Source organism: Ascaphus truei, chromosome 3 (assembly GCF_040206685.1).
Source record: "Ascaphus truei isolate aAscTru1 chromosome 3, aAscTru1.hap1, whole genome shotgun sequence".
Classification (NCBI taxonomy): domain Eukaryota; kingdom Metazoa; phylum Chordata; class Amphibia; order Anura; family Ascaphidae; genus Ascaphus; species Ascaphus truei.
This window is the reverse complement of record NC_134485.1, coordinates 46,788,463-46,805,457: the sequence shown is the minus strand read 5'-3', so window position 1 is coordinate 46,805,457 and position 16,995 is coordinate 46,788,463. Positions and strand designations below refer to the sequence as shown.

The 16,995-nt window shown below is 38.5% G+C and overlaps 1 protein-coding gene across 1 annotated transcript in view; it reads left to right on the top strand.

Annotated features, from left to right (window-relative positions):
• Window positions 1–16,995, top strand: part of ROBO1 (roundabout guidance receptor 1) — a 1,065,915-nt gene that overhangs the window by 216,732 nt on the left and 832,188 nt on the right. The gene's annotated exons all lie outside the window — the stretch shown is intronic.

Below are 16,995 nucleotides of genomic sequence, written 5' to 3'. Positions count from 1 at the left end.
TTAGAGTTCTGTTTTTAAACACCTTAAATGGACACAGTAGTACAGTAGCACAGTACTGTACACATTGCAATTCATTAATTTCATTGCACCCAAAGAAACAGAATCCATGAAATTCAAACAAAGCAATTGCGATAAGCGCGGGTGCCTGGGGCGATTGGCCGCATTCATGCCACGTGGAGTACAGCAGAGCACACGAAATTGGCGCCGTGATTTGTTCAAATAACGGCCGCTGCAGCTGTACAATGATGTGTTTTTTATTTGCATGTACAATGTAGAACAGATGTGATGCTTCCAAAATTGGAGAGAATTCCTCCACGGCATGTATTAATAATCAGGATGACAATGGAAAGTCCATGAATGATAAGGCATTTATATGGCAAGGGCTAAGTGTCTAGTTGGGTCCACTTGACCTCCACAGCTTAAACACTATGTGAACCCAGCCAGGTAACCAATATGTAAATAGCAAAAGCACAGGTCTCCATATATATATATATGTTAGGGCACTGCGGCCCTTTACCTTAGTGCTTGGCAGGACTTCCAGGCATCCAGGGCGTGCAGCCCATCCAGGTAGGTAAACAGCAGGAAGCAGGATGATGATGAGTCGCACAGCCACGAGAATCCAACTCCCAAGGGGACCGGAAGGTATGAAACAAAAGTACACACTTCAATGATGCAATAGGTCTGGTTTAATGCAGGTTGGTGCAACAACAGGACAACACGAACGCACCTACGCATTTCGTGCACAAGGCACTTTATCAAGGTGACAAATAAACCCATTGCTGCTTATTTTATACTCACCTGAGTTGTATCTCGCGCTTCCGGGTGTGACGTCATCAGCCCGCGTCTCAATGTGTCGCGGTGACGTGGCGTGCACATCCATTGGCTCGGCAAGTCAGGTGGTATGCTAATACTAGCTTACTATCTATTTTTTCTAAAACAAACTTTATTAACAAAGAAACAAACGGCGAAATAAAAACATGTTTAAGATTAAAAACGTAATGAATGCTGTTAAAGCAGCGAACTGGCATGAGTACAGTCAGTATAACAATTTGATTAGATTAATATAAGGGGTGGGTTTGTAATCATGGTGTTATATTTCTAACAACCCCTATTATAATCATTATTGAAATATATACAGGCATATGCTCATGCAAACAATGATGGTTATTTTGTAGTTCATGAAGAGAACATATACATAGTTCAAAGGAGTATATTAAAAAGTAGCTGTATAATTATAATACATGATGAATCCTATCCATTTAGTGCAATAAATGTTCTTAAAGTAACATACAGAGGCGGCACACTTTATTCGAAGTGGGCTGGAGCCGCAAGCCGGGAGGTGTTCCGGCTTGCTTGTTGCTTTCCCTCGGCGTGCCGCGCGTCATCGATGCGCGGTCACGCTTCATCGGGAGCGTGCGCGCATGGGGAGCGTGCCCAGGGCTCCCCGAGGGAGCCCTGGGTTGCTCCTAATGTGGGGGTTGTGGTGGGGGTCTCCGAGGGACCCGGCAGACCCGGAGAGGGGAGGGGGAAGCCCCGATCGGAGGACCGATCCTCCGAGGCTCCGGCGCGCGCCCGGGACACCTCGGCGCGCGCCCGGTTTCTGTTGCGGCCGAGACCGGGTAAAGCTTCTAATAAACTCGGCCGCAACAGCATACATTGAACTATTGTGAAATGACCCTACATCTAATATTGATTAGTGAGAAGGAATATAATCCTGGAAAATGATTAAGAAATACAGGTATATATGATACTACATATTATACGAGTATATCTGATGGAAAAGAGCATGAACAATGGTTGGGAAAGCAAACAAATTAATGGATTTGAATTGTTTTAATTAATTCATAAATAATAACTAATATACAGGCAATGAATCAATAAATTAATATTAATGTGTACCTATTAATTAAGGAATTATTAAATGTGTTTATAAACAAATCAAATTGTATAGAAAATAATAATTAATAATTAAAAAAAAAATCATTTTAGAAAATGACTTATATCCCAATCAATGTTCATGCCAAAAGGTTCTCTGATTCTCAAGGTGAATATCCAGTAGGATTCACGTCTGTCCAACAACTTTACTCTATCCCCACCCCTAGGAGACACAGGGATGTGTTCAATACCTTGAACCGAAAGGAGATTCACATTACCATGGGGACAACTTGAAAAATGTTTTGGTACGGGATGGTTTTGGTCTTTATTATGAATCAGTCGAAGATGTTCTAGGACCCTAATTTTTAATTTAACGTTTTGTGGGTGGAATGTCCCTTCCTCATGTCCGATTCCCACAGACCCCAAAAGGGACCTGTGGTACTTCCCTTGAAACCTTACCACATTAGTCTACTACCAACAAAGGAATCTGCAACCTCAAGGAAGTAGAGCCATTTTATAAAATTTCTTCCTCCAAAATATTCAGGGAGCCGCAACACATTCATGAATATTACACCCTCACAAACAAATACATATACTGTACACACATATAGGTTTATACTGTATAAGCATTAACATACACCAAAATATGTGGGGAAATAAAATGCATCTCACAATAATAATGTCCTATGCATTTAAATGTCCCGGTCACGTGACGCGGCACATTTATATGCATAGGAGAAACCGGCACCCCATAATGGGGCTTATAGCAACGCGGTTCTGTCCGGAGACCCCCTGCTACAATACACTAGTAATATGTAATACACTAGCAATATGTAATAATCACCAATACACAACCCATCCCCTGTGCCCCCACATAAAACCATAATTTATTTATTTTAACACAAAAAAAATTGCCGAAAAGCTCTCTTATCGCTGACTTATCGGGCATACTGAATAGCAGTAGGATTTTTTTGCGATAAGTGGCATATCCCTGTTTACTGCCTGTGGCCCTAAGCCTCTGATTTAGCCACCTGTGCTGAAGCAGGCACTGATTGAGTCACCTTTGCTGAAGCAAAGATATCTGGAAATCCTGACCTGTTGGGGGAGGCATGAGGACTGAAGTTAAGCACCCCTACCTTAGATTATTCAGTGTTCATACCTTGGAACTATGCCTAGATATATGATATTTGTATTTTAAGTTTCATAATGGTGTAAAGATACAGTCCCACTTATTTTGTCTAAAAATAGATTTCTTTATTTTTTTTTAAACAGGATCTTTTTGCCTTTTCGTGCTCAGTGCATATGTTTTTGTGAAATATTTGCATTAATATGAAGGTAAATCATTTTTATGTGTGTAGCCCTGGTAAGTTTATGGGCTATATTTCTACTCTCCTCCTGGCAGTAATCACTGTGTAAGGACAGGTCTGCCAGGAGTAATCATGGATTTTCCCTGCTTCAGACATTTGCCCTGAGTCAGTGAAGGTAGGTCACCTGACCCTGTGTCCAATCAAGAGACATAGGGGCAGTGCCCGCTGGAAGCTACAAAGAGCAGTGTCATGTCCTATTTAGTTGAGAAGTGTGTGTCAAGAGTCTGAGAGAGTTAAGTGTGAGGAGTAGAGCTGTTAGAGTTAGGTGGACCAAGTACCTCTCACCCTGCATAGGGGTGAGGGAAGAGCTAGCCCCACTCTGGGTAGCCCTTAGGCCCAGAGTGGCGGCAGCGGACATCCTGAAGGAAGACAGCTGGCTGCTGCTGAGAAGCAATAAAGAGTTTTACTTAAAGAGACAGAGTGTGAGATTGGAATCTCTTTTCCCTGGGAGGGGATTCTGCCGTAGGGATTCCACCCCGTATCCCTGTGGCCTACTACAGATGGAGGCGCTGCACCATTAAGAAGAGAACAAAGGCATCCACCCAGAAACCTGTCCTGTTGTCCCCCATGTCACCGCGGGGACTCAGGCCCTGCTGCTGCCAGCAGGTATGCACACACTCAGACACGTAGCCAGACCAAGAGACACCCTAGGGTACCCGATATGAGATTGGTGGGGGGGTCGATGGGCTACATGTTTAAAAATAACATTCTTTGTACATTTTCTAAAAAGTTGTTTATAATTCAATCTTGATTCTTTTAAGCTTCAATTCACTATAACCTTTTTCTGTATCTTGGTATGAGCGCCTACCAAAACTGTACATTGAGAAGTAAAGTATACGTTGTAATTCTTGAAATACAATAAATAGCAGGCACTTAGGTCTTGTTGCTGAAGAAAGATATATTGACATTGTGAGTAGAGTATAACAGAACACCTTAGGAGCATAACCCATTTGTCAGCAATAATTCCTAACATTGCCAATTTTTTGTGACAAAACTGGCAGATAAAAATGACAATAAACCCATAGGGCGAAGTGTGACAGATCAACTCCGAGCCATCCAGTTCAGGTATGGTTAAAACAAAATCAAATTTGCTTTTAACTAATCAGGTTTTGGATCAGGTTAGGTGTAGTGTATATTGGCCAGCCACCACATTGAACCAAAAAATGTATTATCTTAGAACTGTTATGTTGCTAGACAATAACGTTATACTAATGAAATAGTTAAGCTTAACTTCTTAGATTTTTAGTGAGGGTTTTCTGCCATATGCCTTATGCATAAATGTTTAATAATCATTTAATTGCTTTTCTTGATTTAATAAGCCTTTAAATTAGCAGTACTACACCCCCCCCCCCCCACCACTCTTTTTTCATTTTTTTTCTATATGTAGCGCATGTGACAATGTATAATTCTACATTCTTACCTAAGCTTGCAATCATTTGGTGCTCCTGTTATAAATCTGTAAAAATCCTGATTGGGTGCCTAACAAAATGGCTGCCTTCTAACTTTGTGCTGCAGTCTTTGAAATGATGCAACTGATAAATAACATTATGCTGGTATATAACAACGCAGATCCTCAGACCTCTGATAATGTTAGCGCATGGGAATAACACTATGATATTTAGCACCTTGCAAAAGCTGCACTTACTCAGACCCAGACCCTTATTATCATTGAGTTATTTTGTGGAATAGCCTAAAAGCAATGAAAGGACTTATCCCTATCATTACGAAAGTTACATGGGTCATACAAAGTTATATATTATGGATCATATAAATGTCTGAAGCATATAATAATTTTGGTTTTTAGTCATTAAAGTGATAGGTGTGTTAACGCATATGGTATATAATGGAATAATGACTGTATAATGCATGGGTTTACAATAATTTATATATATATATACATATCTCAACAATATACATTCATATTTGATGTTTATTAATGTGCAATCAAAATAAATAAAAGATGTGCTTTCTTTAGTTATTTTAATTTTACATTGATAAAAAAAAATGATATATTAATATTATCGAGGTATGCATGGATATACATTATTGTACACCTGTACTTTATAGTACATTATATACCATATAATTAGGTGAAAAAGTTTTACTAAGTGTAAAAATTAGACATTTCTTAATACTTTATCAAGGTTTGCATTAGCTTTTGGTGATGCACATGAACATCTCTGTTAATAGCACTGCTTTAATAACACACTTTAAAGTTTGACCCGTGCAAATGGACAGTGTATTGGAGAACGTGTCTCTGAGACCTGAAATATTATTTCTGCCTATCATTAGCTTTGAGGATCCCCATTAATAAGACGAAAAATAACGTCTGTTTCATATTTCGGGAAATTAACCGTATTATGTCAAAATTACCGGAGCTCTGAGGAGCTACCCTTACTGTGTAACCCCAATTCAGTACCCTGGGAAGATGTATTTCTGTCCTGGGGGAAAACATTAAAAGGAGATGAAAACTCCCCAAGCACAAGGAAGTTACAACATTTTGAGCCAAAGATGTATTCACACCAAAGATTATAGGACATATCTGCAAGTGTGAAAACCTGCCGACGCGGTTGCTGCTGCTGCCAGCAATCACATATAAAACTTTGATTAAAAGATTTGGGATTCTGTGCACATTTCCATTCTCAAGTTTTAACCAGCTAAAACAAATTGACACTTGCAAGAGAGTGGTAAAGATTAATTGCTAATTTTATCTGTGTGTGCCACATGTGCAGTGCTTTAGATTATAGAAGGATAAGAAGTGTGGCTACTTTTTAGCTGGAGGCAATTGATTCTTATCATATAGAAGCGTAACATCCATTTACTTCCAGAACAAATTGTCAAACAATGAACATAGAGCTATATTTTGTAGCCACAATGCACACCGTGTTCACAATGCATTGCATCATATACTGTATACGTCTCTTTTTAACTAATGATAAAAAAAACACGCAACCTAATAAAATAACATTGCAATTCTCTTTAATACAATATGTCTCTGAAGAGGATTGGCTTACATTGGTTAGTATAGCAATAGCTATAAGATCTTCTGATCTTCACCCTTGATTGTGAATGTAGGAAACTGTAGACCTTAATTGCTATGTCATTTTGCTAGAGGTTGTAAAACAAAATGACTGAAAGCAAATTTCTTATTGGAAACTGAGTGATTTCACAATATTTTTCTTACTATTATTATTAGCATTGTAATATGCAGGTTTATATGAATATAAAAATGGGAATAATCCTACGGAAGAGGTATGTTTTGTATAGATATTCAGATGTGGCGTTTCCCAGGTAACACAACATATGCCATTATAATGCAGAACCTCACACAATTTTCATTAAATGTGATGGCAATGTTGGTGCAACTTATGACATCATATACCACCAGAGTGAACAGTGATGCTTGCTACTACTGTACATGCTTAAATTTCTTTATCAAAACTCCTTTTTTTCTATAATGCATTGATAACCTCTCCAGCACAGAACAGGTTAAATAATATTAGGAATAATTACACATAATAGAATTCTCACTCAAATCAATGTGAAATTTGAGTTAATTTGCATTTGCATGGAGAATATGAGTACACTTATTTTCTAGTGCAATGCTGTCCCTTATTTTCATTTTAAGCAAGAACAGGCAGCTGAATACACTTGACCTTCTTATGTGGATATAATGTTTGGTTAACAATAATACTAGCTACTGTATACTCATAATTATTTGTATCATTTGCTTGAAAATCATAGATGTCATTTTACCAACACAGATTTTCTTTGAATTATGAAAGAAATACACTACATACAAATATATTAGGTATAACAGAAACTTTGTATTGTCCGCCATGGGTACTGCATGTATTATGTGTCTCTTTTCACTTCCATACATGTCTTTTTTATTTATATTTATGTTTACACAAAAACATAATAAAATAGTCTGGTATTGATCACAGCTTGAATGTTTATATGATGTTAATTTATATGGATGTTGAATTGTAAATTATTGTACAGTATTGCTTAGCAAAAAGAGACTCTCAATGGGGAGCCATTTATATATGTATGTTATATCCTATCACAGGCTACATTTACAGTATTTAAAAAAACCACACTAAATGATACTTTGTCGCCAATTTAAGATATGCTTTATGTTTCTTTATTTAGACATGTTTAAGCATTGTTTGCTTCTATCATAATAAATTATTTTTGGTTTTAAAAAACGGGTCATGGTGATTACCAATGTAGGCAACATGTGTATGTTGGTACTTCAATCTACTTTATTTAGATTCATTTGGTGCATGATTATCATGTAACGTTACTGGTTATCACACCAGTTCCAGTGTTAACTACCTGTAACCCTGTTTCCCCCCACCCCTCAACCCCCAATCACAGATAGGGTCTATTACGGGGAACACTATGCTGGTTACTTGGAGTAGTGTGGTGCATACCTGCTGGTAAACAGTAGCCCTGAGTCTCCCGCATGATGTTAGGGGATGTCAGGACAGGCTTCTGGGGTATAAACTGATTCGTACTCACGGTGACAGTGCCTCCATCTCTTGCAGCCCCCAGGATAAGGGGATAAATCCCTGCAGGAGAGTCTCTTTCTCCTTCTTCCTGATAGATTTCAGTCTCAAGCAAGAAGTAGCAGGAACACTTTATTCAGTATGCACACAGCACAGCAGTCAGTCAGCAGCATATAGGGCCTACACCCTCAGGATGTCCCTGAACCTACAGCCAGCGGGCACCAGGAGTAGTCCTAGCTCTTCCCTTACCCTCTGGTAGAGTAAGGGGAACAGTCTCCCACCGATCCCCTAAGGGAGGGCAAAGAGTAGGCAGTGCCCTGCACAACTGATCACGGGTAGACTACTTTATGCCTCTCTCAAGGTAGAGGCAGACTGATTAAATTGAGGAAGTGCAACTCCTTAAGAACAGATCCAGCAGGAACCAGCCCCTTGTCCCTGATTGGACACCAGGCCTGATTACACTACTCTGTGATTCACTGAGCTGCAGAGGTGTGGGGAAAACCCATGATTACTCCTGGAAAACCTGCCCTTACCAGGGATTACAGCCAGGAGGAGGGCAGACTGATAGCCCCAAAACAGCCAGGGCTACATACCATTAATTCCAAAAGGAGTTAATAGCAGAACGGGTTGTTCCAGCAATCCTTCCATGTCAGACAACACGCATGTTTCCTGAAAATTAAAGTTAGACATATTACCCGTCTCATTACAGATGATGATGAGTCTAATGAGACGGGTAATATGTCTAACTTTAATTTTCAGGAAACATGCGTGTTGTCTGACATGGAAGGATTGCTGGAACAACAAGGGGAGAATCTTAATAATTTTTCTCAGTCCTTCTTTGGTAATCAAAATTCAGACCTAAAAAGGAAATCAATATTTTGCCCCAATTACAACCGGGGACCCTTTATTACCACTTTTGAGGGTCTAGTAGAAAGGGACCTGAGGCTATTGGCCCAAGGTTTCTCACAATCCTCCATTCAGGCAAAAAACTTAACATATATTGAATATCAGCAATTAGAACAACTTAAATCCAGAAAAGACATCATGTTTCGTAATGCGGACAAGGGTGGGGCTTTGGTAGTTCTGTCCACTGTACAATACAGACAGGAGGCTCTGAGGCAGTTGAATGATGTTACTCATTATAAACCCCTTAGAAGGGATCCTACTGTCAATTTTTCTTTACAACTAGAGGAACTTATTGACTTTGGAAAAATTCTATGTGTTATTGACAAAAAGGAAGTAGATTATTTGAGCTGTCCACATCCCGTGATTCCGGTATTCCACCATCTTCCGAAGATCCATAAGTCACTGGTCGACGCTCCGGGCCGCCCTATAGTGGCTAGCATTGGATCTTTGGGAGATGGGTTATCGCGATATGTGGACAGCTATCTCAAACCACTGGTATTCCAATTACCTTCATTCATAAAAGATTCAGCAGATGTCATGATCGATCTAGGGGACGTGGTCTGGAAATCACACTATAGATGGGTCACATTAGATGTGGTTTCTTTATATTCCATTATACAGCATCAACAAGGGTTAATAGCGGTGAATCACTTTCTTAATGCATCACAATTATCCACTTCACTTTGCACTTTTCTTTTAGAATCTATCACTTTTTACTAACGCATAACTATTTTTTATTTGATTCACGATTTTATTTACAATTATTAGGCACTGCAATGGGCACGAGTTTTGCACCGTCATACGCTAATTTATTTATGGGTTTTTGGGAGTCACAGTTTATATATCACAGTAATAACACTTATCGTTCTAATATTATTTTCTTTAAACAGTACATCGACGATCTCATAATGATATGGGACGGAGATGAATCGTCATTGAATTCCTTTGTTAATACACTTAATATTAATGATTTAAATATTAGATTTACTTATGAACACAATATTAATTGTATTAGTTTCCTAGATCTCCTCCTCTACATCGATCATGACATGACAATTCAATCAGAAATATTCCGTAAACCAAATTCCAGGAACACATTACTCTCTGCCAAGAGCTGTCACCCACGGTCACTGGTTAAAAGTATTCCCAAAGCGCAATTTGTAAGATTACGCAGATTGTGCACAAATGATGAGAGCTTTATTGTACAATCGAGAGAACTAACAAATAGATTTCTGGTAAGAGGATACACTCAGAAAGATATCCAAGAAGCGTTTGAGTCAGCTGAGTCTATGGATAGGTCAGTACTCTCTAAAAAGAAAAAGAGACAAAAAAGTAACTTACCTTCGGCATATGGTGAGAAATGTCCATTGTTTATTACCACATATAGTCGCCAAGCTCGGAACATACGTGACATAATCATGAAACATTGGGCCACATTATCCTTGGATAAAGATTTAACGAAGTTTGTAAACAATGGCCCTAAATTTACTTATCGGAAAGCGCAGACATTGGCGTCACATCTTTCGCCAAGCTTATTCCAAACAAAATCAGAATTTACCAACATAAGGAGGATACCCAAAGGTTTTTTCTCATGTGGAAATTGTTCAATGTGTAGGTATGTATGCAAAACTAAGATCATAAAATATGATGATAACAAAAAGAGCCATGTTATAAAAACATTTCTCAATTTCAATACCACCTTTACAATATACTTGTTGCAATGCGGGTGCTCTATGCGGTATGTTGGCCGCACCAAAAGATCATTAAAAACACGCATTGCGGAACATGTTCGCTTAATAAAAAGGAACGATGTCACACATCCAGTACCCCGACATTTCTCCAGGTGCAGTAGGGGTGGTATTGAGAATTTCTCATTTGCAGCCCCAGAACATGTCTCTCCACACATAAGGGGAGGAGACAGGGAGGGTATGCTTAATCGGCGTGAAATGTACTGGATATACACCTTGCGCACTCTCCACCCACTTGGCATCAACCAGGAGTGGGAACTCAAACACTTCCTGGCTGGCTGAGTGGTTGGGGAGTGTGTGGGGTGTATTATGCCTTTATAGTTAATACTATGAAATATTGCTGTGCTTATACAAGTCTTGGTAAGGAAGCCTTGTTTGGCTTTTTGTATATATACTATGTCTGCTACATCACATTTCCATTTATATTGTAATCTGAATATGGTATGCTTTGTATATAGCGATATATGCTATTGGTCATGTCTATCAGGAGACGGTTGGTCCACATCATCCGGTTTTAAATATGATATATTACATAACAGTGTTGTTCTATGGTTTATATATTATGTGAGCATTACAGCGTCTTTGTTTTTAATCCCAAAGTTTTTATTGGTAATAGGTGTTTATGTATGTCTATTATGTCTTACAAATGTGGGTATATGTACTTGGTCCCTTTAATAGGATGACGTCTAATTCTGAATTTGCATAAGAAAATAGGAGGCCCCTGTCAATTAGGGAGGTGCCTGTTGTATGCGTCATTTCCTATATAAGATACGGTACTGTGTGGGGATCTTCACTCTTTGAAAAAGTCTTTCTATAGACGAAACGCGTCAGAGTGGTGCTATGTATGCTCACTGTGGAGTTTAAATAAAGTTTTTTACATTTTTCCAGGCGTTGGTTGTATGGAGTGCTGTGACCACGGTTACCAATTCCTCCCCTTCAATTTATGACAACTCTGTTGTCTATCCTTCTGACGGTTTTCAATCCAGGTGCAAATATTTTTATCGAAACACGGAAATGCATATGCGGTCTAATTAACTAAATTACTACCCTCAGTACATCTAATAAACAAAATAAAATCATAAGCAAGTAGCATCAGGTCACATGTTCTTTTATGTACTGCAATTTTAGCAAAATTCTGGCAAAAGTTGTGGAATTAGGTTTTTTCCTGATGATAATGTTGCATTTAAGTCTATATTATACTCGTGTATTTCCAAGGAATTGTAAGTTCCTCCAAAATTTGGCAATAGTGCAAATTTAACCAAAAAGTGCTGTTCATAATCAAACACAAGAAGGCAGAAGTATTTCTGACTCTGAAAGGTAGATGACTGTTGTGCATTAATACAAATATTAAAGAGAGTGAGTAAATTGTGGAAACAAAGATGTATCATTTACAAGATAGTAGGAATCCTAGCTAATTAATTTCCCATGTTTCCCGAAATACTTTCCGGAGAAGGTGTTGCCATTACTTCATAGAGGATTAAATCCCCTCTTCACGAAGGCCAATAGGAAGCCGAGACACATTACATTGCAGCTTCTTATTGGCTCACATGATGCAGGAGATTTAAACCTCCATTTTATTTTTAGTAAACCAGGATGTCTCCAGAGCTAAAACAAACGTGGTTCAGCTCCATAGACCAATGCTTCAAATACATGTTAAAAAGGGGGAGGGGGGGAAACATTAGTAGGGAGGAACTTTAGGTAAATATTGGGCTCAATATTTGATCATAAATATTGGATATAGGTTTGCACAATACAGACTAAAATATCGATGAATGGGCCATAGGTCTTCTGGCACAAGAAAGTGTCTAATGGATTAACATTACTTAATACATATGGCCCTATTTGCACTGTGGCAAAAACTCAGTTGAAATTAGTTGGGTATGCAGGTTCAGTAAGAGAGTTTGTGGACTATTTTGTAAATGTAATTTTTTAATGAGTTTAAAAATCCTTGCCATAAAGCATGGTTGTGGGTAGAAATTACTAGTATGGTAGTTAAAAAACACAGTATAATTGTTTGTGTATCCTTTATAATATTCTATGTTAGTTCTTTTTTGTAGTAGCTGAGAAAAAACATAAATGTGGCATTCAAAGGTTTTCATCCAATCTTTTCCCCTCTAGTATGTCAGTAGTCAATAGTGATATTGAATGCTAACCGATCTAACATTGTGGAAAAGGGAACCATTGAGAAAGTTTATTCTGAAGCCTGTTTTATCACAATATATTTTGAATGACATTTTATTTCTAAAATAGAAATTGAACAAATATATATTTCAGGTAAACTTTTGTTTGGAAACTTTAGCACATTTGGGCTACACTATAAAGGACATTTTCCAAGCATTAAGAATAGAGCTTCTAAGTCAATTACGTACATTTATCTCTAGTCTGCAGATTATTGATTTTCCACTTATCAATTCACTGCTTATTTTTCAACTCAACATAAACCTTTATAATGAATGAAGGAAAATCAATTAATAGTTGCTTTACTGAATTTAGAAGATTGTCCTAGCACCTAAGGCAGCGATCTGTGTTGGGGTGATTTCCTATGGGTGAAGTTTCAATGGGTATTACATTTAAATTGAGAATAAACTTAGAATTGTAATAGGTAAAATACATAGATTTCGATATAAAAATAAAGCTTATGGTAATGCAGATAGTGTCAATAACATAAGCCTGCTGATATTTACTGCTCAATAAGTGCCATTCAACATATGCTCATTAGTAAATTATTAGATTGTGTTTAATGTTTTAGATTTCTGTAAACAGGTATGAATAAACATGTATGGAACGTTTGGTACATTAAATACTTCATACTGTACCTTAATACCTATAATAATTATTTCTACTAAAATCACAAAAGAATTCCCAATACATACCTCAACAAAAGATTTACTGAAAGTTTAATGAATGAAAGCTATGCATAGCAACTGTACACTTTTATTGATATATTTAGTTTTTTTGTAAAGTAAACAAATAAGTGACTAGAATATATAGTAGGTAGATAGTATATCACTTTTTCGAGCAAACTAGCTTGATGCAAACTGAGGCAGAAATAAAAATTTGAGCACAGGATAGTAGTGTTTACATGATTCATCATTATCACTTTCTTTAGACATGGAATAGAAAATGTTAATACTGTAGCTATAATGATGATATTGGTATTGAACATGTAATTGAACACAGTGTAACATGTTAAGTCTCCTCCATCATTTTTCTGCCAATAAACCATCTTGTGTTGGAAGAATCAAAATATCTTATCGGTATGTTGTCTCATTTTAACTTACTAGTAAATGAACCTCGCCAGTTTGTTCCCTTAGACACTACAGTATATGTGGTACAAGTTGTGTTACTAGGTTTTATATGTTCTACTGTATGTATATGTCCATGATAGCCAAATTGCCTCAAGCAATACATCTGATATTGTAACATCATTTAATAGGGACATCTGTCATTTAAAAGGCTTCACATCTTGTTATTGCGAAGGCCTCTGGCATTTTACAGTACAAATGTGGACATTGGGTGACATTAGTTGGAGGTTATGTAGCTTTATGTGGAGTGGTTGTTCTGTAAAATCTATCTCCTTTAATTCTTTCTGTGTGTACATTTGAAAGAGGAATATACTGGCACGTGAGCTGAATACACAATTTCTACACTGTTTCCATGTTGCAGGCGGCTGGAAGTGTTTAGCAATGTGGTTTTGTACCATTGAAGGGCAAGTTAGTTGAAACCTATTTCTGCATGTGTTAACGAAAAATTAATACAAATATGATTTACTGTATATGATTCTGAAAATATATATATCATTTTTTTCCATTTAAAGTTTAATTGTACAATCAATCTAGAGATATGGCAAGACTCACTGTCTCCTGTGTCGTGGTAAAAAAAAAAGTCTGTGGTGCCAAAGATACTGTCTGCCACGGGCGTGCTATGGTTTGTCCTTGCTTCCATATGGGACACCCACAGCGTTAACCCTCTGCCACGGGACAACTGTGGTCTCCGGACCGCAGCTTGCACCAGTGCCGGAGACAGTCTCTCTTGCTACATCCGTACAAAATGTTATAGTACAGTAACTACATCAACTTTTCAATTACATTGTATAACCCGCTGAGGCCCAGTTCCACCAAGGTCTGCTAACTAAGGGGCCTATTCTAGTAGCCTGCATAAAATGTCTCGCTTGGCATGTTACGCCGCCAGTTTTGTCAGTTTAGTTATCACGGTATTCCGAAAGACTCTGAAAACATGCGATAGATAGATATGATCTTTGCCTCTCTCAAAAGGTCTCACCCGTGCGATCTGTAGCGATCTGGCCCAGCTGCATAGAGAGCTGCACAGAGAGAGACGCCTCTGCCTGCGCATATCTCGCCAGCGATCGCAGGGTTTTAATAATTTTAATACTAATGTACGTGAGGAGAGGGTCTTCGGAGCAGAACCACGTTGATTTCAGGACCAGGGAACCCCTGCTTCCTGAGATAAAGGCCCGGTTATGGGGTGCCAGTATCACCTATGCATTTAAATGTCCCGGCCACATGATGCAAGACATTTAAATGCATAGGAGATACCGGCACCCTATAACAGTGCCTGTATCTCGGGAAGCAGGGGGTCCCCGAACCTAAAATCAATGCGGTTCTGCTCCGGAGACCCCCTACTCATGTACACAAGTATTAACATTTTTATTAAAACAGCTTCATTACCTTAGGGGTTCAACTTCAATAGCCTATTTATTGGGGGCAGAGGGGGGGGATGAAGAGGGTATTAGTCCCAGGGTGGGTGGTTAGGCCTGCCGGCAAGAAACAAAAATAAACAAAACAACCATACTACCCACCTCCTCTACCCTCAACAACACCCAACACAAACAGTACAGTAATGTGCAAAATTATTATTATCCATATATGGATAATAGCTCATTTGCCCATTCTAAATCAAACATTAGCCAGCCAGCATAAATAAATAAAGTAAATAAAACCGCTAAGGTGTTTAAGGGGTTTGGGGACATTAGATTGTATTTTTTATTGTACTCTTGCTACCAATGGAGGACATGGACCTGGAGTATGGTGATGAGGACACCCTTCATCATGCCAGGGGTAAGTAGAAGTTGTATTTACTTTATTTATGCTGGCTGGCTAATGTTTGATTTAGAATGGCCAAATGAGCTATTATCCATATCTGGATAATAGTCATTTTGCCCATTGCTGTACTTTATGTGTTGTTAGGGGTAGAGGAGGTGGGTAGTAGGGTATTTTAAAGTTTATTGTGCAAAGCGGGGTTGGGAAAGGTGGTATTTGGCCCTTGGTGGGTGTTTATACCTACCAGGTGGGTAGCGAGAGGGGTTAACCCCTTCATTACCTTAGTGGTATTAACCGCTAAGGTAATGAAGGAGTTAACTCCACCCGCAACACCCCGCAAGGCCTAAACACCCACCAAGGGACAAATACCACCGCTACCCACAATAAACATGGCACTGGTAGTTAACCCCTTAATTGCCTTCGCTGTTAGCCGCGAAGGTAATTAAGTTGCCTGTAAATGCTTTTTTATTGCATTGGATTGATGCCGTGGGTCTCCGGAGCTGGTATTCATGTTTATCTACTCCGGAGACCCCAGCATCAATCCAATGCAGGAAAAATGCATTTTTTTTATAAGTCACTCTCTCGCCGCCTTCTCACCAGCTTCACAAAATCTTTTTCTGGCGAGACAAATTTGGGATAAAATCGCCCTTCTAAAGCCTTGATCACGTTATCGAGGCAACTAGAATTGCACGATTTTCAAAAACTGGCGATTAGGACTTATCGCTGCACACCTAGCTTTCTGAATCGCTGTAGCTATTTTCGGCCGATAACTGCTAAAAAAACTTTGATAAGTGGATTATGAAGGCTACTAGAATAGGCCCCTAAGTGCTCATAACAGACTGTTATCAATACAATTAACGGCCATTAATGTTCCTGAAGTTAACACAAATAAACAAAGCTAATTACATGCACAGACAACATAGGTTGTATATCTCATTAGCATAGACTTAACACCATGTTAGGTTAGTACTGGCTTGTGTTAGCTTCAAATAACATAAGATGGATGGAAGGCAGTAATGCCACCTTTATACAGTATATAACTAATGTCTCATTAAATCTCTGTGATTACTATAATGGACCTCTGTGGATATGCATTGTTAAAGGGAACACCTCTTTTGCATATCATTAGCACTAAGTTCCCTTACAGCTCATGCAAATTGCTTTCTGGGTGAAAAGAGCACTTAACACTGCATTAGTGATCTGAGAAGATGCATATTAGCACTTAAACAAGTTGTTGACTCACACCTTATTAAGTCAATAAAGGAGATCAGTGGATCAGGGCCAAGTAGTTTCAATGTACTTTGAATTCAGTGTAAAATCCACTATCTGTATTCAGAGTCAATAGGGTGAAGTATCATGGCACTTTTTAAGCAAAATTTACTGAAATAGCTCCTGTTTCATCTTAAAACTTTTGCTGCAATGCTCCAATTTTGGCCCTACAATAAGCGTGTCTGTTTGTGATTTGAGAAGTTTCAACAGCAGGAATTGAGAAAGCATTTAGGACACATAAATTATAATGAAATCA